The 22179-nt window shown below is 45.2% G+C and overlaps 1 protein-coding gene across 1 annotated transcript in view; it reads right to left on the bottom strand.

The window, feature by feature from the left end:
* The window catches only part of LOC124551004 (mediator of RNA polymerase II transcription subunit 1-like), a 597071-nt gene extending 575177 nt beyond the window's left edge, over nucleotides 1-21894 (bottom strand). The window contains exon 1 of the mRNA XM_047125846.1: nucleotides 21695-21894. The gene's annotated coding sequence lies outside the window, so the exon portion shown is untranslated. The remainder of the gene's footprint in view (nucleotides 1-21694) is intronic.
* Between the last annotated feature and the right edge of the window lie 285 nt (nucleotides 21895-22179).

The raw sequence follows: 22179 nt of genomic DNA, 5'->3' as shown, positions 1-22179 counted from the left end.
TTATTCTCAAGAATTACGGCATTTCTGGAGAAAGAAAATCTGATCTGTAAAAGATCGGCCGCGGTGGTCGAGCGGTTCTAGGCACTTCAGTCCGGAACCGCGCGACTGCTATGGTCGCAGGTTCGAATCCTGCCTCGGGCATGGATGTGTGATGTCCTTAGGTTAGTTAGGTTTAAGTAGCTCTAAGTTCTAGGGGACTGATGATCTCAGATGTTAAGTCCCATAGTGCTCAGAGCCATCTGAACCATTTGAACCTCTGTATAAATCTACATGGATTTTACAAACAGAGATCCTGCGAAACTCAACTCGCTCTGTTCCTCCATGAGATCCACAGCGCCGTAGATATCGGCGGTCGGGTAGATGCCGCGTTACTTGACTTCAGTCAGGCGTTTGACACCGCCCCGCACTGCCGTTTAGTGAAAATAATACGAGCTTACCAAGTATCTGACCAGATTTTATACTGAATTCAGGACTTGTTTTCGTACAAAACACAATATGTTGCTCATAATGGAAGACAATCGAGATAGGTAGGGGTAATTTCAAGAGTACCACAACGAAGTGTGATTGGACCTTTACTATTTACAATGTGTACAAATCATCTAATATAAAGGGTCGGATGCGCTTTAAGACGGTTCGCAGATAATGTGGTGGTCGGTAATAAAGTAGGAACGCCAGAAGGTAGTATTTATTTGCAGAACGACCTGCAGAGGATAGATGAATGGTGTAGGCTCTGGCAGTTGACCCTGAACGTAAACAAAGGCAACATATTGCGCATACATAAGAAGAGAAAGTCACTCCGTGCAACTGCACAGCTGATGACAAATTTCTGGAAACAGTATCTACCGTAAAATATCGAAAAGTAACTATCCAGAGCGACTTTAAGTGGAATGGCCACAAAAAAAAAAAAAAAAAAAAAAAGTAGGGAAGGCAGATGCCAGACTAGATTTGTGGGAAAAGTCACTCATCCACGAAGAAAGTGGCTTACAGTGCGCTTGTACGACCGATTCCTGAGCACTGTTCATCAACCTGAAACCCTTCCCACGTACGTCTAATGGAAGAGACAGATCCAAAGGAGAGCGGCGCATTTCGTCACGGGATCGTTTAGTCAACGCGAGAGCGTTACAGAGGGGCTCAACAAACTCGGGTGACAGACGTAACAAGAGAGGCGTTGTGCGTCACGGAGAGGTTTACTGCTGGAATTTCACGTCACGCAGCTCTCCGCGTTGCAAAAGGTGGTTGTTCACGCTTTTGGCAAGTGGTCACGTTAATGTAAGTGGACAGCGTGTATTTTAACTTAGCGTATTCCAGAGACGCCAAAGATGAAAGAAGTGAGAAGTGGAAGAGAGACGTCAGTTCACATGGAGGAATTCTTAGCCTTTGCAAGAGCGCTAACATACAGTTCGACCTACCCAAGCTGATCATATCGCAATAAAAATGAATTCGAGCTCCGCACTGCAAACACTAACATCATTTTGATAAAGGCAGACAGAGCTGCTACGTGCGATACCAGACAGCTGCTACTATATGAGAACTACGAAGAAACGGTATCGTTTGTATTTACGAAGCGGTGTGCCAGCATTGTGGGGAATGTGAAGGCCGACCAACTGAGAAAGAATGCAGCTAAGTATGGAATGCAAGAGAGATGTATTCCAGGTGGGGATCTGGTTGCTGTTAGAGGCAAAAAATGGAATAAGGGATGGGAGTTCAAAGAGTAGCTGGTACACAGAAATCCACCTATGTATATAACGAAGACATAAAAGTGGGATACAAAACTCAACACTACTGGCAAAATGAAGAGGTGCCAGACTGAAATTCAACCACGGCAGGTACCTGTCAACATCTCCATAGAATTTACGCCTTACCATCAGCACACTGCGGCTAGGTGGAAGTCTAGAGCGTCAGCCACACTTAGTTTGGCTGCCTGAGGTACAGAAAGGATCAGCAACTGCGACATAGTCGTGGATATAAACAGTGATCCAATGCTGTCAAATGCTTTTTTTTTTACTTCGAGTCTTCCATCACAATATAAATTCCTTTGACGATGACCGGTTACAGTCAGTAATGACCATCTTTAGATCTGTTCTACATCATGTACTCATGTGGTGAAGCCGTAATGGCATCGTCAATACATATAAATACACTCAGCAAAGCATCACCACGTAGAACTGAAATACGATGTAAAAGAAAAATAAATAAAAATAAAATTGTAGAGGAACAGTATCGGCTCAGAGGCAAACAGGAAATCAAACAATACTCTAATAGTCACAGTGACATTAGAAAACGAAGATTAAGTTTCTATGGACACATCAGAAGAATTAATCCGGATAGACTTACAAAGCCAATTCTATGAAAACAGGAGTAAATCTAAAACAGACTCAATGAAATGGATTGGCGAAATCAAAGCAGATCTGAAACTAGCAGGAATTACGCCAGAGGATATCCAAAACAGGGAAATCTTCAGATCCAAAATTCACAAGTGGCAAGCTGACCAAGAGGAGAAACCAAAGAAGAAGACTGGAGCAACGTGATCTCAAGAAAGAAAAGTAGCCCACAGCAAAAGAATGAAAGAAGTGTGGGCCCAAAGAAAGGCAAATGCACGCCACCAATCACTTTGTGTAGTCCTAATGTGCCATAAAGGAATCTGTTTCGCTATTTATGGCACTGACTAAAATGAAGCGAGAATTTTTCTTAGTACTGGTACTATTTGCAACAGCGAAAATAAAACATTTGTAAACTGCTTGTGGAATTCGTGTTCAAATTTGGCATCAAAACGTTTCAGCTGGGGATCTGATTGCTGCCAAAGACGGCGAATGGAACAACGGCTGTAACAGTTTGAGTGTGTGTGTGTGTGTGTGTGTGTGTGTGTGTGTGTGTGAGAGAGAGAGAGAGAGAGAGAGAGAGAGAGAGAGAGATAGAGACAGAGAGAGACCCTTCAGCGTCATTTCCTGCCACCGGAAATACAGGGCGTTTCAAAAAGAATGACCTGATCTTGGATGATAATAATAACCAAACCTGGAACGTGTCTGAAAAGAAATGAGCGTGCCCTAGAGAGCCACAAAATCGCCGACAGATATCACTCAATGCGTTTACTTCAAATGGTTCAAATGGCTCTGAGCACTATGGGACTTAACATCTACGGTCATCAGTCCCCTAGAACTTAGAACTACTTAAACCTAACTAACCTAAGGACATCACACACATCCATGCCCGAGGCAGGATTCGAACCTGCGACCGTAGCAGTCGCGCGGCTCCGAACTGAGCGTCTAGAACCGCTAGACCACCGCGGCCGGCATGCGTTTACTCAGTTTTCAGTCAGTCAGAAGTAATATGACGTCCGCCCAACAGAAGGTCTTGTGTGTGCTGCAGTTTGCAAAGAGTGAGTCAATGATTTCGGTCCAATGTGCTTTTCGTCGGCGTTCTACCACTTATCCGCCAACACCGAAAATCATTCTCTCCACCACATCAGTTAGAGCGAGGTCTTCCTGGACTACTACCTTAGCACAGACGTCCTGTTTCTTCAGATTGGCGAATCAGTCTGAAGAGACAGGATGCTTGTGCTGAGATAAGAGTGCAGGTCGACGTCGCTCTAACTGATTACGTGGTGGAGAGAATTCGGCAAACGTCTGAGCGGTGTCACCGCACAAGCAGAGAACTGGCGATGGCTCATACGACTGTCTGGTGAGTGTGAAGGCGTCGTTTGGTCTATGAACCATACAGACTGCAATTAGCGCACACTCTTCGGGTTGGTGATAAATAGAAATGCGTTGACTTCAGCAACGCCCTGCCACACGACATGGAAGATCATACATTTTTTACCACGGTTAATTTTCAGTGATAAAGCAACACTACATGTTAGCGGAAAAGTAAATCGAAATAACTACACAACCCTCATGACATTACTGAGCATGGAAGACTCACCTTAAGTAAACGTTTTTGTATGTCCATCCTTTTAGCAGGAAGTCTCTGGGACGACGGCCGTTTACTATCGTGACAAGTCGTCCTTATGATTTTATTTTATTTTGTCACTACCAGTTTCAACGCTTCAGTGCGTCATCTTCAGGCTGTTTTTGATGCGATACAGGTTGATACGATCCCCATGCATACCACATCTGTTGCCAGCATTACTGGATACGCAGATAATGTGTCAGCATTCCAACTATCATCTGCGTATCCAGTAATTCTGGAAGCAGATGTGGTATGCATGGGGATCATATCAACCTGTATCGCATCAAAAAAAAAAAGCCTGAAGATGACGCACTGAAGCGTTGAAACTGGTAGCGATAAAATAAAATCATGACGGCTATAGGTTTTTTTTTTATTTACTTGCCACTTTAAGTAAAAGTTGTTTGTGCCATTTCTCCTGAAAAAATGTACGGTCCCTCCTTTTTTGAGGACAACACAGTGACTGGAATGAGCTGTCTTCAAACTCTGCAGAATCGGCTTTTTCCGCAACTTCACGTGGACTCCGATGACTTCGTTTCTCAACAGGATGGAACTCGACCAAAAAAATGGTTCAAATGGCTCTGAGCACTATGGGACTTAACTTCTGAGGTCATTAGTCCCCTAGAACTTGGAACTAGTTAAACCTAACTAACCTAATGACATCACACACATCCATGCCCGAGGTTTGATTCGAACCTGCGACCGTAGCGGTCTCGCGGTTCCAGACTGCAGCGCCTAGAACCGCACGGCCACTTCGGCCGGCTGAACTCGACCACCCCGACTAACAACGTACATCAGATTCTCACTCTGCCTCGACGCTGGACAGGGCGCACGGGACCCCGAGACACTGCCCTGCTTTCCTGGCCTCCAAGATCGCCAGACATGACCCCAGGCGGTTTTTCTTGTGGGGATGTGTAAAGAAAAGTGTGTTCATCTGCCCTTTACCCCGTGACATAAAACAAGCGAAGAACAGAATGACAGTCTCCATGACGTCTGTGAAAGCAGGTAAGTTGTGTAAGTTTTATGACGAATTTAGCTATCGACAATATGTTGTTCCGTGACGCTACTGGACAGCGCCTGTAAAAGCATAGCTGAAACTTTAAGATTTTGTGACTATTTGGCAATTGAAGCTTCCTGGCAGATTAAAAATGTGTGGCGGTCCGAGACTCGAACTTGGGACCTTTGTCTTTCGCGGGCAAGTGCTCTATCTCTGAACTACCCAAGCACGACTTACACCCCGTCCTCACAGCTTTAGTTCTGCCAGTACCTCGCCTCCTACCTTCCAAACTTTACAGAAGCTCTCCTGCGAACCTTGCCCGCGAAAGGCAAAGGTCTCGAGTTCGAGTCTCGGCCGGCACACAGTTTTAATCTGCCAGGAAGTTTCATATCAGCGCAGAGTGAAAATCTCATTCTATTTGGCAATTCATTCCATGTTTGTAGTATGTTATCAATAAATATGAAGTTCTGAAATTACGCCGTCCTTTTTCAAACACACTGTATTTTACTTTCCTTAATAAATACACATACTACGATTACAGCAGCCTACCAGAACGTATTAAACGTCTTGTGGACAATACAGTCGGTTTGAAGAGTAGATTCGCGATTTATGCACTGATCGACCAGTTCTGCTCCATCAATGTAAATGGATGTTGCATAATTCATATTATCAATGTAAGTTCATAATGCTGAGATGTTTAAGAGATTCTATTGCATACAAAATTCCGAGAACAATAGGTGTCAGCTATAGAGAAAGACGTATAATACACTGAACTAAGTCATGGGGCAGCGATACGCACATATAAACATGGCGCTAGTATCGCCTACTCAAGGGTAAAAGGGCAGTCATATGTAAGTATGTGATACATGTGGAAAGGTTTCCGATGTGATAATCGCCGCATGGCGGCAATTAACAGACTTTGGACGGGAATGAAAGTTGGAGCTACAAACATGGCATACTCTATTTCAGAAATCGTTAGGGAATTTCGATATCCACAGTGTCAAGTGAAATCCCTGAGCTAGCAGGACAGAGTGGATGAGGTTATATTTGTGGAAGAGGGCCAAAATAAGTTAGTGTCAGTTGCACTCAACATATAAACTTTATTTGTTAAAACACACAATCACACAAGCAAGAATCAAAACTCTCAAGACTTTAACGAAAGACCTCCTTTGATTTAATTTAGATCGGTTGAAGGCCACTTCGAAAATCCAAGGCACAAGACCTAAGCAAAGAACTGAGGTCCAGGAGTTCTTCTGGAGGTTCCACTTCTTTAGAAAAAAAAGTTTTATCTTCAATATAAATAGGCTGAAAGCCTTAGCTCAAATTTTTCCCATAGAACTCGGCTGAACGCCACACATTAATCAAGAACAGTGCTACAGCTTAAGGCCGTGACAAATATTTTCAATGTTTAATCCATATAGGCTGAAAACTCGGCAGAAGGCTGCATATCAACAAAACAATTTAACGGATTAAGACATGGGAAGAAGAGCTTTCAATTTGAAATGGCTGAAGGCCTTATCTTAAAATATTTCGTGTAAAACTCTGGTGAAGGCCTCATGCCAAACAAGAAAAAATTCTTCTTTTTTTATGGCTTAAGGGCTAAGAAGAAAAACCTTGCAATTTTGATAATCTAAAACTCGGCCAAAGACCACACAGAGTAATTAAGACTAAAAAGGAAATCACTATGTAAAACACAAGGCGCTCAGAAGGTTCCAAGGGTCGGCGTGGGAAGGTAACACTAACACACGTTTAGGTGAGACAGGCAGCCAGACCGACAACCTCTTTAATTGGAAGGCAACCCAACTGGAAACCGGCCGACGAAACAACCAACAAGATCAGTTCTGCTCCACCTGAGCAGGAAAACGACAACAAGACGTCAATAGCACAACATTCGGGATACTGGTGCCCAATCCAGCCAAGTCAGAATGAGCGCCCAAAACCACCAATAACACGTCAGCTGTCGAACTACACGCCGTGCTGGACAACGTCAACACGACGAGGAAAATCCACTTCCAAAACCTACGTCAACGACTAGGACAGGTAACCGGGACGTCAACGGCCACAAGGCAGAAGATACCGCTGGTACACTTCATTAATGAAGAAATGAATTAAATTAAGTTAAACATCGCAAAGGAAGATAGCTGCGATTCTAGCAAACTTCAATGCACACACGTTGTTGCTTGCGGGAACGTCCCAGAAAGCAACCACCAGGATCAAACGAAGAGATGTGATAGCAGTTGAGGCTTGATTGTAGGTTAAGTGTCCAGAATCGGTGGGCGACGAACTTCGTAACCCTCGCAAGGAGCGCCTCACAACTCCAACCGCCCGTGCACGCCGCCAGCGGCTCCGGCCCCACCTCGCGTCACAGACACTTCCTCGCTGCTCTGCCCCAACCAACGGACTCACCAACACCCGGAAACGATCGAAAGATCGAATACACGTCGGCGATGAGATGACCGACCTAACGACCAACCAATGGTCACAATGCTTCACAGCATCACTAGCACCATCAGCAAATAACTGCATATTGCTGCCCAGCCAGTCTGAGAGATAATTTGTCGTTGTACGAGGACAGTTCAATAAGTAATGCAACACATTTTTTTCTGAAACTGGGGTTGTTTTATTAGGCATTGAAATACACCAGGTTATTCCCCAATCTTTTAGCTACACAACACTATTTTTCAACGTAATCTCCATTCAATGCTACGGCCTTACGCCACCTTGAAATGAGGGCCTGTATGCCTGCACGGTACCATTCCACTGGTCGATGTCGGAGCCAACGTCGTACTGCATCAATAACTTCTTCATCATCCGCGTAGTGCCTCCCACGGATTGCGTCCTTCATTGGGCCAAACATATGGAAATCCGACGGTGCGAGATCGGGGCTGTAGGGTGCATGAGGAAGAACAGTCCACTGAAGTTTTGTGAGCTCCTCTCGGGTGCGAAGACTTGTGTGAGGTCTTGCGTTGTCATGAAGAAGGAGAAGTTCGTTCAGATTTTTGTGCCTACGAACACGCTGAAGTCGTTTCTTCAATTTCTGAAGAGTAGCACAATACAGTTCAGAGTTGATCGTTTGACCATGGGGAAGGACATCGAACAGAATAACCCCTTCAGCGTCCCAGAAGACTGTAACCATGACTTTACCGGCTGAGGGTATGGCTTTAAACTTTTTCTTGGTAGGGGAGTGGGTGTGGCGCCACTCCATTGATTGCCGTTTTGTTTCAGGTTCGAAGTGATGAACCCATGTTTCATCGCCTGTAACAATCTTTGACAAGAAATTGTCACCCTCAGCCACATGACGACCAAGCAATTCCGCACAGATGGTTCTCCTTTGCTCTTTATGGTGTTCGGTTAGACAACGAGGGACCCAGCGGGAACAAACGTTTGAATATCCCAACTGGTGAACGATTGTGACAGCACTACGAACAGAGATGTCAAGTTGAGCACTGAGTTTGATGGTGATCCGCCGATCATCTCGAACGAGTGTGTTCGCACGCTCCGCCATTGCAGGAGTCACAGCTGTGCACGGCCGGCCCGCACGCGGGAGATCAGACAGTCTTGCTTGACCTTGCGGCGATGATGACACACGCTTTGCCCAACGACTCACCGTGCTTTTGTCCACTGCCAGATCACCGTAGACATTCCGCAAGCACCTATGAATATCTGAGATGCCCTGGTTTTCCGCCAAAAGAAACTCGATCACTGCCCGTTGTTTGCAACGCACATCCGTTACAGACGCCATTTTAACAGCTCCGTACAGCGCTGCCACCTGTCGGAAGTCAATGAAACTATACGAGACGAAGCGGGAATGTTTGAAAATATTCCACAAGAAATTTCCGGTTTTTCAACCAAAATTGGCCGAGAAAAAAAAATGTGTTGCATTACTTATTGAACTGCCCTCGTATATAGTAAATAATAGCGTCCTAGCACGCTTTCCTGAGGAGACCCTTACGAAAGCCTTGTAGCTGATGATCTCTCGCCGATCTATTACTTAAGCAGTCTTCGAGGCACTCACATATCTGGAGATCAGTTCCATATGCTCGTACCTTCGTTATCGCCACGAATTATTAAACTGGATAGCCAAAGAAACTGGTACACCTACCTAAAATCTTGTAGGGCCAACGCGAGCACGCAGAAGTGCCGCACCAAGACGTAACATGGATTCCACTAATGTCTGAAGTACTGCTGGAAGGAAATGACAACATCCATTCTGCAGGGCTGTTTGTAAATCCGTTAGAGTACGAGGCGGTGGAGATCTCTTCTGAGCAGCACGTTGCAAGGCATCCCAGATGTGCTCAATAATCTTCATGTCTGGCCTGTTTCGTGGGCAGCGGAAGTATTTAAACTCAGAAGAGCCACTCTGTAACAATTATGGACATTTGGGGTGTCGCACTGTCCTTCTGGAGTTGCCCGAGACCGTCGGAATGCACAATGGACATGAATGGATGCAGGTGATCAGACAGTAACTTACGTACGTGTCACCTGTCAGAGTCGTATATACTTGTATCAGGGGTCCCATATCACTCCAATTGCACACGCCCCACATCAATACAGAGCTTCCACAAACTTGAACAGTTTCCTGCTGACATGCAGAGTCCATAGATTCATGAGGTTGTCTTGATACCCGTACACATCCACCCGCTCGATACAATTTGAAACGAGACTCGTCCGATTACGCAACATGTTTCTAGTCATAAACAGTCCAATGGCAGTGTTGACGGGCGTAGGTGAGGCGAAGAGCTTCGTGTCGTACAGTCATCAAGGATACACGAGTGGGCCTTCGGCTCCAAAAGCCCATATCGACGATATTTCGTTGAATGGTTCACACGCTGACACTTGTTGATGGCCCAGCATTGAAATCTGCAGCAGTTTGCCAAAAGGTTGCACTTCTGTCACGTTGAACGATTCTCTTCAGTTGTCCCACTTTCCGTTCTTGCAGGATCTTTTTTCCGCCCACATCGATGTCGGAGATCTGATGTTTTACCGGATCCCTGATAATCACGGTTCACTCGTGAAATGGTCGTACAGGAGAATCCTCAAAAAATGGTTCAAAGGGCTCCGAGCACTATGGGACTCAACTTCTGAGGTCATCAGTCCCCTAGAAATTAGAACTACTTAAACCTAACTAACCTAAGGACATCACACATATCCACGCCCGAGGCAGGATTCGAACCTGCGACCGTAGCGGTCGCGCGGTTCCAGACTGAAGCGCCTAGAACCGCTCGGCCACCGCGGTCGGCTGAGAATCCTCACTTTATAGCTACCTCGGAGATGCTGTGTCGCATCGGTCGTGCGCCGACTATAACACCACGTTCAAACTCACTTAAATCTTGTTAACCTGCCATTGTTGCAGCAGTAACCGATCTAACAACTGCGCCAGAAACTTGTTTTCTTATATAGACGTTGCCGACCGCAGCGCCGTATTCTGCCTGTTCACATATTTCTGTTTTTGAATACGCATGCCTATACCAGTTTCTTTGGCGCTTCAGCGTAGAACACTGTACGACTTCACTCATTCAGTTGTGACTCACTGATATTGCAGTAAATGGATACAAAGTTTTTTGCGTTTTGTTCTGTGAGTAGATAGACATCCATATTTTACAAACCACTGTGAATTCCCTGACAAGAGTGTAATAGCAATGATACACGATACCACGACAGAATATAGTTATCCCGTCGTAGCAAGTAGTGAGGTTTCTTCACGTTCAGAGTTTGTTATGGAGCGAGAAAAAAAGAGACTGCTTAAACGCTTTTGTGCGCGCTCTCCTAATGAGTTCGTGGTCTTTACGGGAGCGATACGTAAGGGACTGCAGTCTCTCCCTAGACCTCTCACTTAGCTCTTGTTCTCGACATTTCATACGTAGCCTTTTACGGGATGGTCTGCGTCTTCCAGTGTCAGCCAGGTCAGGTTTTCGAGTATCTCAGTGACGCCCTGCCTTGGCTCAAACACACCCGTGACCACTCGTGCTGCCCTGCTCTGTATGAGTTCAATATCCCTATTAGCTCTATTTGGTAGGGATTTCACACACTTGAATAATATTCTGTTTGCGATGCAGTATCTTACGAGCGGGCACAACTTGACTAGAAAACGGAATTGGTTGATAGGACACATGTAGAGACATTAAGAAATTATCAGTTTGGTAGTGGAGGCAAGTTTGGAGTGGGGGCGCGGGAACTGTTGAGCGAGACCAAGGCTTGAACACACTCTTCGTTTTACATTAGAGAAGATAAACTCTTCGCTGCCAAGTTCGCTAATGATGTTTATTCTCGATAAACGATTTCGGTGATCAATGTTACCATCTTCAGATCTCGACGGGCAGGTTATTGCATGTTTCCTAAAATAGCAATAAAAGTACTCTTTCTAGTGAATTGACATGTGCGTAGCAGACTAGAAGAATGCGTCGGCATCTGTTACGTACCTGCCATTTCCTGAGCAAAACACTTTTACTGCTATTTTAAGAAATATGGCCATGGGAGGTAGCCGCGCGAGTTAAGCCGCCTTGTCTCGGTCCGCGCGGCTCCCCTTATCGGAGGTTCGAGACCTCTCTCGGGCACGGCTGTGTGTGTCGTCCTTGGCGTAAGTTAGCTTACACACTATTTAATCTAACTTAAACTTAGGTACCGATGACCTCAGCAGTTTGGTGCCATAAGACCTTACCAGAAATTTCCAATAAGAAATATGCAATAAGCTGTCCCTCGAGTTCTGAAGATGGTAACAGTGTTTGGCGGAACCGGTTATCGAGAATAAAGGTTATTATTAGCGATCTTGTTTATCTTCTCTAATGTATCTCGCAGTTCAAAATAAATTGAAACTCTTCCTTTCGTAGGCGTTTACTCTGTCCAGTACGTTCTACATCTACATCTACATCTACATCTACATCTACATTGATACTCCGCAAGCCACCCAACGGTGTGTGGCGGAGGGCACTTTACGTGCCACTGTCATTACCTCCCTTTCCTGTTCCAGTCGCGTATGGTTCGCGGGAAGAACGACTGTCTGAAAGCCTCCGTGCGCGCTCTAATCTCTCTAATTTTACATTCGTGATCTCCTCGGGAGGTATAAGTAGGGGGACGCAATATATTCGATACCTCATCCAGAAACGCACCCTCTCGAAACCTGGCGAGCAAGCTACACCGCGATGCAGAGCGCCTCTCTTGCAGAGTCTGCCACTTGAGTTTATTAAACATCTCCGTAACGCTATCACGGTTACCAAGTAACCCTGTGACGAAACGCGCCGCTCTTCTTTGGATCTTCTCTATCTCCTCCGTCAGACCGATCTGGTACGGATCCCACACTGATGAGCAATACTCAAGTATGGGTCGAACGAGTGTTTTGTAAGCCACCTCCTTTGTTGATGGACTACATTTTCTAAGCACTCTCCCAATGAATCTCAACCTGGCACCCGCCTTACCAACAATTAATTTTATATGATCATTCCACTTCAAATCGTTCCGCACGCATACTCCCAGATATTTTACAGAAGTAACTGCTACCAGTGTTTGTTCCGCTATCATATAATCATACAATAAAGGATCCTTCTTTCTATGTATTCGCAATACATTACATTTGTCTATGTTAAGGGTCAGTTGCCACTCCCTGCACCAAGTGCCTATCCGCTGCAGATCTCCCTGCATTTCGCTACAATTTTCTAATGCTGCAACTTCTCTGTATACTACAGCATCATCCGCGAAAAGCCGCATGGAACTTCCGACACTATCTACTAAGTCATTTATATATATTGTGAAAAGCAATGGTCCCATAACACTCCCCTGTGACACGCCAGAGGTTACTTTAACGTCTGTAGACGTCTCTCCATTGATGACAACATGCTGTGTTCTGTTTGCTAAAAACTCTTCAATCCAGCCACACAGCTGGTCTGATATTCCGTAGGCTCTTACTTTGTTTATCAGGCGACAGTGCGGAACTGTATCGAACGCCTTCCGGAAGTCAAGAAAAATAGCATCTACCTGGGAGCCTGTATCTAATATTTTCTGGGTCTCATGAACAAATAAGGCGAGTTGGGTCTCACACGATCGCTGTTTCCGGAATCCATGTTGATTCCTACATAGTAGATTCTGGGTTTCCAGAAATGACATGATACGCGAGCAAAAAACATGTTCTAAAATTCTACAAGAGATCGACGTAAGAGATATAGGTCTATAGTTTTGCGCATCTGCTCGACGACCCTTCTTGAAGACTGGGACTATCTGTGCTCTTTTCCAATCATTTGGAACCCTCCGTTCCTCTAGAGACTTGCGGTACACGGCTGTTAGAAGGGGGGCAAGTTCTTTCGCGTACTCTGTGTAGAATCGAATTGGTATCCCGTCAGGTCCAGTGGACTTTCCTCTATTGAGTGATTCCCGTTGCTTTTCTATTCCTTGGACACTTATTTCGATGTCAGCCATTTTTTCGTTTGTGCGAGGATTTAGAGAAGGAACTGCAGTGCGGTCTTCCTCTGTGAAACAGCTTTGGAAAAAGGTGTTTAGTATTTCAGCTTTACGCGTGTCATCCTCTGTTTCAATGCCATCATCATCCCGTTGTCCACAGCAGTAAAAACTTGGCAAACTTATTCTATTTGCCTTAGGGAAAAGATACCCTTCCTGTCAGGGCAGCCGTCAGTTACCAGGGAGAGAGAAGTCGTGAGCAACTCCTGTCTTTGAATCGCACAAACTTTGTTCTGTATTTTAACTGTGTTTGAACCGTACTCCCTGATGCAGACGACGAGTCCAGCGTATTCCTAGGAAGCATGGGAAACCAAGTCTTAAAAACAGAAGGCAGATTCTAATGGATGTAGGCTGCACTAGTTATGCAAAGACCAAGAAGCATACACAGAATGGACTAATAAGGAGAGCTGCGTCAAACCAGTTTTCTGACTGAAGGTCACAACAACTAGAAGAATATAATGTCAATGCTTTACTGATTTCAGTACTGACACTGCTCCTTGTTTTTTGTTGTCTGATGATGGCGGCTGCCCAAATGTCGTAATAAATAAAGACATTTTATTTAGGGATCTAGACGGTATTGTTTGTGGTGTCACCGCCAGACACCACACTTGCTAGGTGGTAGTTTTAAATCGGCCGCGGTCCATTATTACATGTCGGACCCGCGTGTCGCCACTGTTAGTGATCGCAGACCGAGCGCCACCACAAGGCACGTCTCGAGATGCGGGATAGGACTCGCCCCAGTTGTACGGACGACGTAGCTAGCGATGCACACTGTCGAAGCCTCGCTCATTTGCCGAACAGATAGTTAGAATAGCCTTCAGCTAAGTCAATGGCTACGACCTAGCAAGGCGCCAATAGTAACATTGCTTGTATCTAAAGAGTCCCACTTGTATCGCCACAATTTCCAGATGTACCAAAAGGATGGATTAAAGTTAAGTATTCCAGAAGCTACGTACTTTTCTTTATAGCATTCATTACGTATCCTGTTTCAGACCTCACGCCATCCAGCTTTAGCTTAGCGCGTGCCTTTCGGCTTCCTCTCATTGTGTCTAGGCTGTCTTGTCTAGACACAACATTGTTCATCAAATATACTGATGATCACCGGCTCATATTGGTAGTTTGTTTCCTTTGTTAGCAATATCAATGTGTCACAAACGAGTATGGTAAAAGTTACGTACTGCACCTCCCCTCCATCAAACCCCCTGCATTCATCATAGTTTATATACGATCACGTACATCATATAGAGCAAGGAACTCGTCGAATGCTTGTCTACTACCCAATACAGGTTGCCTGAATTCACCTTGCACTTCTATGTTTTGATAAACGGATAAACGGTGTTAAATATGGAGCGAATGCAAATACCGAGCTACATTATAGTCCTGGTCTTTACCAAAACCTTTATTTTGCATTCACATTCGTTGAGTCCGCCGCAACCAAACACTCACATTCCATCCTAACCTAGGCCGCGGTATGAATATAAGTCGGTCACCCTAATCAATACACTGAAGGTATGAGTTAAAAAACTTAACGTGTTTTATTAAGTACACGATGCATTTCTGACCCTGTGGGTCCAACATCAGGTGTGATTTGTCTTAATATGTGCTTTATTTTCTTATCTTGAATGAGGTGAAATGCATATTCCTGTCATGGAAAAGTTCGATGTTAGGTTATGAATTTCGTAAGTCAAATGCGGAAAATATGTGCGAAATAGTGGAAAAGGTGAACAGTGTAGACTTACCACATAATCCAACAAATGCGCTTTTAACATATTAGCACAATCATACAGTGTTTTCTCCATCCTTTTCGTACATACCAATTCATTCAAGAGGCACATTTGCATACACATGTTTGTAAACAATTCACGGAACCTTTTGTATATGGTGTGATCAAAGATGAATTTATTCGCAGTGCTAAAGATACAATTATGAAACAGTTGTTATATGCAGGGAATAGAACAGATCTTTAAAATCAATGAAATAACAGTTTCGCTGTTTTATGTCCTATGTCATCTTTAATTAATAACGATGGATGCGTTATGCAGCATTCATTGTGAAAGGGCCGATATATGCTAATAGTGTAAGCTGGGGTAGTGTATTCTAAATTACATAAATCCATGCATAGTCTGTTACATTTTAGTCATAACGTGGTTCAGAGGCTTTATGTTAAAGATTTTCAACCTTTCTATAAGTTATTTGTTTTAAGATATAACTGCGTTGGTCTTTTATCTTTGACAGTCACGGTCTCACAGGGGGAGGCCGCCAATTGCGAAATTCAGATTCGATTCATACTGCGCATAATAAAAGCTCATGGCCAGAGGTGTAATGTGGCAAAGCACCAAGATGCACTTCTCAGCCGTTGTCGAGAAAATCGACAGTTAAAAGAAACCGTTGCGGTGAAATACTCTCTACGGTTAATAATTTTCTACAGCGACGAGGCGCAGCGGTAAGCGCTCGGGTTCGTAATCCGAAGGTCGCCGGATCGAATCCCGCGGCATGCGACTTTTTTTATTATTAGTTTTTTGTAATTCAAATATATATATATATATATATATATATATATATATTTAAATTACAAAAAACTAATAATAAAAAAGTCGCATGGCGCGAATTAATGAATTGCTTATGCATGTTGGTGAAGGCGGATCGCTCTCCAATTGTACCGCCTCCAATTTTCCGTTTAACAGGATGTACCAAAGCTCTCACGCCCGCACTGATTTTCGACGATGTTATAAGTTGCGCTAGGGACCGCATCTACCTTCTTTCGAAGTTAGCAGGCAACTACGCTGTTATGCGGCGGCTCGTTTCGGCCCATTCAACATCTGTCCATCAAGTGTAACGAGCGAGTAACGAAGTTTATATTTCATACCTGCCACAGCAAATTTGTGTTCGTGGGGTCTCTATTCTAATTCGAACGTTTGACTTACGCTATACGTATTCGTTTCGGAATATCGTTTCTACGTCTTCCGTTAACTATACGTGGTAAACATTATGAAGACAATTAATGACATTTGTGAAATACAACTTTGTTTGCGGAAAACATAATGGTGTTCGAAGTCGCCAGTTTTTCCACGACAAACGACATTCAACAACTTATTATATGCATAATTGTTGCAACTGATTGCCGGGAATTATATATATATATATATATATGTGTGTGTGTGTGCATATATACACATTTGAATTACAAAACACAAATACTAAAAAAATAAAGTTGCATGGCGCGAGATTCGATCCGGCGACTTTCGGATTACAAACCCGAGCGTTTACCGCTGCGCCACAACGCTGTAGAAAATTGTAAATCGTAGAGAGTATTTCACCGCAACGGTTTCTTTTTAACTGTCGGTTTTATCGACAACGGCTGAGAAGTGCATCTTAGTGCTTTGCCACATTACACCTCTGGCCATGAGCTTTTATTATGTGCAGTATGAATCGAATCTGAATTTCACAATTGGCGGCCTCCCCTTGTCAGTTAGACATGCGCAGTGTTCCCCGCCATGTTGATCTGCAGCGCGTCACCTAGTCCTACTTTGTTTCACGTGAGCTCCCGAGGCCCACCGCACGGCGTCCATGGAGACGAGGCGCACGCCACAGCTTAAGTCAAGTCTTGGTGTTGACTTAGTACTTAAGTAGCGCATTTTTAAAATGTGACTACGCCTATTCAGGCTGTTTTAGTTTTATTTCTAGACCATGCCCACTTAGACAAATTATAGATTCAGGTATATCTTCTGAAGATGGCTCAATAATTTGGCCTGAAACCTAGGTAAAGGTTGGTTTCATTACCGCAATCGACGCTGATAGTTTCTTATATACTGAAATAACTGTTTGTCGCATCCTGCCAATCGCCTAATATAGGGTGCCTAGGAAGGTGTCTTTTCGGATAGCTAGACAACAATTCAAGCAAATCTTATTAATGAAGTTTATTCAGCAAATTAAATTGACAATATTTAAATTTGCGTTTTCACAAAGAGGTGTCGCAAGCAATTGGCGACATGCAAATAATCAGTGTTATTTGGTATATAAAATGTCAATGCAAGCAAAACACAAAAGTTCATAAGTTGCGGCTAAAGCGTTTGGATGACGGTTCGTCTTCTAGTGCGGCCGGTGCTATTTTTTTTTTTTTTTTTTTTGTTCCTTTATTGATTTTCAATTCCCCCCGAAGGGGGCGGGCTGGCAGCAGCTTAGTACGCTGCTCTACAGCCTACAGAGCCGGTGCCAGGTGAAGCGGCGCTTATATTCTCTTCGTATAGGGGACGCTCTTGTCGTGATGCCGTCTTAGTCAACGCAATACTGGCTGACGCAGCCTCACAACCTTCTCTGCTGTAACGTTCCAGCCCGGTATGCTGGCGCTTTACGTTACGCCGGAACACTGTGGCTTGGGAAATCTGTCTGTTCATTTAACATAGATTCTGGTTTTTCATTCTATGGAGGTATATCTCCAGATTCTATGTCAAATGAGGAAACAAATTTCGCAAGCCACAATTACTTCAGTAGTTTTAAAGAGCTATCCTAAAGTTATTCCCTGCATACGTCAATTGTTTAATAATTGTATCTTTAGCAGTACGAATAAATTTCTTTGATCGTACCATATACAAAGGCATCTGTGAAATGTTTACAAGCGTGTCTCTTGAGTGAAGTGATATGTACGAAAAGGATGGAGACAAGACAGTATGTGGAACCGCGCGACCACTACGGTCGCAGGTTCGAATCCTGCCTCGGGCATGGATGTGTGTGATGTCCTTAGGTTAGTTAGGTTTCGGTAGTTCTACGTTCTAGGGGACTGATGACCTCAGGCGTTAAGTCTCATAGTGCTCAGAGCCATTTGAACCATTTTTGAAAGACTGTATGATGGTGCCAAAACGTTAAAAAAGCTTTTCTTGGACTGTGGTAAGTTTACACTGTTCATCTTACCCACTATTTTGCACATATTTTCCGCGTTTGACTTACGAAATTCGTAACCTAATATCAAACATTTTCATCACAGGAATACGCATTTCACCACATTCAAGACAAAAAACAAAGCACATATCAAGACAAATCACACCTGATGATGGACGCACAGGGTCCAAAATGCATCGTGTTCTTCATGAGAAAACGTTAAGCTGTGACTGAACGTGTTTTTTAATTCATATTTTATTTGTTGTTGTTACTGTGATTTTCAGTCGCCTGATAAAGTAAGAGCCTATGGAATATCAGACCAGCTGTGTGGCTGGATTGAAGAGTTTTTAGCAAACAGAAGACAGCATGTTGTTCTCAATGGAGTACGTCTACAGATGTTAAAGTAACCTCTGGCGTGCCACAGGGGAGTGTAATGGGACCATTCCTTTTCACAATTCACAATACATATAAATGACCTAGTAGATAGTGTCGGGCCGGCCGTTGTGGCCAAGCGGTTCTAGGGGCTTCAGTCTGGAACCGCGCGACCGCTACAGTCGCAGGTTCGAATCCTGCCTCGGGTATGGATATGCGTGATGTCCTTAGGTTAGTTAGGTTTAAGTAGTTCCACGTTCTAGGGGACTGATGACCTCAGATGTTAAGTGCCATAGTGCTCAGAGCCATTTTTTTGATAGTGTCGGAAGTTCCATGCGGCTTTTCGCGGACGATGCTGTAGTATACAGAGAAGTTGCAGCATTCGAAAATTGCAGCGAAATACAGGAAGATCTGCAACAGATAGGCACTTGGTGCAGGGAGTGGCAACTGTCCCTTGATGGCTCTGAGCACTATGGGACTCAACTGCTGTGGTCATAAGTCCCCTAGAACTTAGAACTACTTAAACCTAACTAACCTAAGGACAGCACACAACACCCAGCCATCACGAGGTAGAGAAAATCCCTGACCCCGCCGGGAATCGAACCCGGGAACCCGGGCGTGGGAAGCGAGAACGCTACCGCACGACCACGAGCACTGTCCCTTGACATAGACAAATGTACTGTATTGCGAATACGTAGAAAGAGGATCCTTTATTGTATGATTATATGATAGCGGAACAAACACTGGTAGTATGCGTACAGAACGATTTGAAGTGCAATGATCATATAAAATTAATGGTTGGTAAGGCGGGTGCCAGGTTGAGATTCATTGGGAGAGTGCTTAGAAAATGTAGTCCATCAACAAAGGAGGTGGCTTACAAAACACTCGTTCGACCTATACTTGAGTATTGCTCACCAGTGTGGGATCCATACCAGGTCGGATTGACAGAGGAGATAGAGAAGATCCAAAGAAAAGCGGCGCGTTTCGTCACAGGGTTATTTGGTAAGCGTGATAGCGTTACGGAGATGTTTAGCAAACTCAAGTGGCAGACTCTGCGAGAGAGGCGCTCTGCATCGCGGTGTAGCTTGCTGTCCAGGTTTCGAGAGGATGCGTTTCTGGATGAGGTATCGAATATACGGGGTGTTACAAAAAGGTAACGGCCAAACTTTCAGGAAACATTCCTCACACACGCAAAAAAAGAAAATATGTTATGTGGACATGTGTCCGGAAACGCTTACTTTCCATGTTAGAGCTCATTTTATTACTTCTCTTCAAATCACATTAATCATGGAATGGAAACACACAGCAACAGAACCTACCAGCGTGACTTCAAACACTTTGTTACGAGAAATGTTCAAAATGTCCTCCGTTAGCGAGGATACATGCATCCACCCTCCGTCGCATGGAATCCCTGTTGCGCTGATGCAGCCCTGGAGAATGGCGTATTGTATCACAGCCGTCCACAACACGACCACAAGAGTCTCTACATTTGGTACCGGGGTTGCGTAGACAAGAGCTTTCAAATGCCGCCATAAATGAAAGTCAAGAGGGTTGAGGTCAGGAGAGCGTGGAGGCCATGGAATTGGTCCAGCTCTACCAATCCATCGGTCACCGAATCTGTTGTTGAGAAGCGTACGAACACTTCGACTGAAATGTGCAGGAGCTCTATTGTGCATGAACCACGTGTTGTGTCGTACTTGTAAAGGCACATGTTCTAGCAGCACAGGTAGAGTATCCCGTATGAAATCATGATAACGTGTTCCATTGAGCGTAGGTGGAAGAACATGGGGCCCAATCAAGACATCACCAACAATGCCTGCCCAAACGTTCACAGAAAATCTGTGTTGATGACGTGATTGCACAACTGAGTGCGGATTCTCGTCAGCCCAGACATGTTGATTGTGAAAATTTACAATTTGATCCCGTTGGAATGAAGCCTAATCCGTAAAGAGAACATTTGCACTGGATTGAGGATTGACACATTGTTGGACGAAGCATTCGCAGAAGTGTACCCGTGGAGGCCAATCAGCTGCTGATAGTGTCTGCACACGCTGTACATGGTACGGAAACAACTGGTTCTCCCGTAGCACTCTCCATACAGTCAACGTTACCTTGTACAGCAACAACTTCTCTGACGCTGACATTAGGATTATCGTCAACTGCACGAAGAATTTCCTCGTCCATTGCAGGTGTCCTCGTCGTTCTAGGTCTTCCCCAGTCGCGAGTCATAGGCTGGAATGTTCCGTGCTCCCTAAGACGCCGATCAATTGCTTCGAACGTCTTCCTGTCGGGACACCTTCGTTCTGGAAATCTGTCTCGATACAAACGTACCGCGCCACGGCTATTGCCCCGTGCTAATCCATACATCAAATGGGCATCTGCCAACTCCGCATTTGTAAACATTGCACTGACTGCAAAACCACGTTCGTCATGAACACTAACCTGTTGATGCTACGTACTGATGTGCTTGATGCTAGTACTGTAGAGCAATGAGTCGCATGTCAACACAAGCACCGAAGTCACACTACCTTCCTTCAAGTGGGCCAACTGGCGGTGAATCGAGGAAGTACAGTACATACTGACGAAACTAAAATGAGGTCTAACATGGAATTTAAGCGTTTCCGGACACATGTCCACATAACATCTTTTCTTTATTTGTGTGTGAGGAATGTTTCCTGAAAGTTTGGTCGTACCTTTTTGTAACACTTTGTATTGCTTCCCCCTACTTTTACCTCCCGAGGAGATCACGAATGTAAAATTAGAGAGATTCGAGCGCGCACGGAGGCTTCCCGGCAGTCGTTCTTCCCGCCAACCATACGCGACTGGAACAGTAAAGGGAGATAATGACAGTGGCACGTAAAGTGCCCTCCGCCACACACCGTTGGGTGGCTTGCGGAGTATAAATGCAGATGTAAAAAAGGCATCCTAATCAAGATTTCACTATAGGCTGGTGGCGGGGTGTAGAGTAGTCGCTGTCACACTCCCGCCACGAGTTCTAACTCCTCCTCGGCTCAGACAATGGGCAGATAGTGACGCCTGCCCGGCGGCGGCGTCGTTGTTTACCTGCTGGTGTTCTCCTACGCGGGTCCAGGTTGCCTCATAGGTGACCCTCCCGCGGCGTTCCGGACCCTGGTACGCTGAGGCAGGGCGGCTGCACTGTCTGTCGCAGCGGTGACACAGAAGCACTGGCCGAGCAGAACAGACGACGCACACGGAAGCGAACACACGCGGGCACACGAGAGGCGGCGCGACCACGCCAGCAACACGCCACGCAGCGACTGGCCGCGCTCACCGCCGGAGAGGCACGCCGTGCTCCCCCCCCCCCCCTCCCACCCATCAACGGTGCCTCCCGCCCCCCCTTCCCCCCCACACACCTTGAACGACAACCTACCTACCTAGGCCACGCCGCAGAATCACGCTCTCCCGTACCCAGACTCCCTGCGGCTGCGGCTCGGTCCAGTGCACTTGGGAGACGAAGAGGAGACCGCGGATCGCGAAGGGCGCGGGCCAGCCGGGACGCTGCAAAGAACTCCGGCGGCGCAGAGGCT

Source organism: Schistocerca americana, chromosome 9, assembly GCF_021461395.2.
Source record: "Schistocerca americana isolate TAMUIC-IGC-003095 chromosome 9, iqSchAmer2.1, whole genome shotgun sequence".
Lineage (NCBI taxonomy): Eukaryota > Metazoa > Arthropoda > Insecta > Orthoptera > Acrididae > Schistocerca > Schistocerca americana.
Note: the sequence above shows the minus strand (reverse complement) of the source record. Positions and strands in the feature narration are given on the sequence as shown.